This window comes from Macaca mulatta, chromosome 8 (assembly GCF_049350105.2).
Source record: "Macaca mulatta isolate MMU2019108-1 chromosome 8, T2T-MMU8v2.0, whole genome shotgun sequence".
Taxonomy (NCBI): Eukaryota; Metazoa; Chordata; class Mammalia; order Primates; family Cercopithecidae; genus Macaca; species Macaca mulatta.
The window spans coordinates 7,832,562-7,834,725 of NC_133413.1; positions in this window are offsets into that span (position 1 = coordinate 7,832,562).

A 2,164-nucleotide genomic window follows, 5' to 3' on the forward strand; every position below is an offset into this window, starting at 1 on the left:
TGCAGGATTCCGGGACATTTCCACCCTCGTGAAGGAGGTTTTTGAGGTTCTGGAAGGCATAGTCTCCTGCCGCTGCTAGTGTGGAGAGGACAATGTCCTCATCAGGGTGTCAGGGAAATAAGCTCAGTGGGATGCTAGCTAAAGAGTTGGTCTGAATAAGATTAAGAAAGTGTTCTTATTCCCAACTGTATTGAGAGGAGTGACAATTAGAAATTATATCTGTTGAAAGTACACAACCTGATAATTCGATGCATATCTACATTTGTACCCTTATCTCACACCATATGTAAAAATCAACTCTGAATGAATTGAATACCTAAATATAAGTCTTGAAATCATAAAACTTACTAGAAGAAAGCATAGGGATAAAGCTTCCTAACATTGAACTGGGAGATTATTTCTTGGATATTACATTAAAGGCAGAGGTAACAAAAGCAAAAATAAACAAGTTGGAGTTCATTTAACTGTCAAACATCAGCTTGGCAAAGGAAACAATTAACTGAGCAAAAACACAACCTAGCAAGAGAGAGAAAATATTTGTAAACCATACATGTAATAAAGGTAAATATCTAAGTATATAAATAACTTAATAGAAAAAAATAAATATTAATGATAAATGTGACTAAAGAACTAAAAGAAATCATTATTACATAATTAAAGGAAACTGATGACAATATCTTTTCAAAGACAGAATATAATAAAGGTAAGTTACAGAGAAACACATGAAATTCTGGAATTGAGGAGTAGAATAATAGAAATGTAAATGTTATTAACGACTGCTCAATAGTATACTTAAACTGGCAGAACCAAGAATTAGAAAATGTGTACACTGATAGATAAAAGATTACACAGTCCAGAGAACAGAGGAAAAAGATGAAGAAATAAGAATACAGTTAGGGAAATATGAGACACTGTTAGGCCTGAAAACACTCACTGAGGTTACAGGGGAACTCTCTCCATCTGTTAAGGCAGCAGTCCCCAACATTTTTGGCACCAGGGACATCTATGACAAACCTGCAATTAACATCATACTTGATGGTTAAAAAATAAATAAATAAATACATAAATAAAAAATTTTTAAAAAAAGCTTTCCTACTGAGCTCAGAACCCAGCCAAGGATACCTGAAGTCACCACTTCTACTCGACATTGTGCTGGAGGTTCTAGGGAAGTCAGGCAAGAAGAAAAAATTAAATGACATCCAGGGTAGAAAAGAAGAAGTAAAATAATCTCTGTTTGCAAAAACATGATCTTTTATATGTAGAAAATCAAAAACAATTTATTAAAAAACTATTAGAAGTAATAAGGAAGTTTAGCATGGTTGAAAAATAGACCAGTGTACAAAAATCAATTGTATTTTTTCTTTCATAATAAACTTTTCAAAAATGAAACTAAAAACTCCTTTTACAAATAGCATCAAAAGGAAAATAGCTAGTAGTTGAATTAACAAAAATGTGAAAGACTTATACTCCCAAAACCACAAAAAGTTGACAAGTTTTTAAGAATATCTCAATAACTGGAAAGAGATCTTATGCTCATGGATTGTAAGGCTTAATGTGAGATGTCAGTGCTCCCCAAACTGGTCTACAGATACAGCTCAATCTATTTCAGAATCGCTAATAACGTCTTTGTAGAAACTGACTAGGTGATTCTGTAATTTATATGGAATAGCAAGGATCCCAGAATAGCTAAATCGTCTTGAAAAAGAAGAAAAGTTTCCTGTTTTCAAAACATCCTACAAAGAAACAGTAATCATGACAGAGTGGTCCTGCTGTAAATATAGACGTAGATCAGTGGAATAGAATTGAGAGTTCAGAAATAAAAATGTGTCTATGGTTGTTAACTGATTTTCTGCAATGGTGCCCAGACCATTCAATGGAGTAAAGAAAATTCTTTTCAACAAATGGTGGGTAAACTAGATGGCCACATTCATCAGAATGATTGGACCCTACCTCACACTGCATTTAAAAACTAATTCAAAATGGGTTAGAAATCTAAATGTAAAATCTAAAAGCATTAAACTTTTACAAGGCAACGTAGCGACAAGCCTTCATTACCTCTGTTTGGCAATGGATTCTTAGATAGAATATCAAAAGCATGAGCAACCAAAGGAAAACCAGGTAATTGGATATTATCAAAATTAAAATCTTTTGTGTTTCCAGTGAC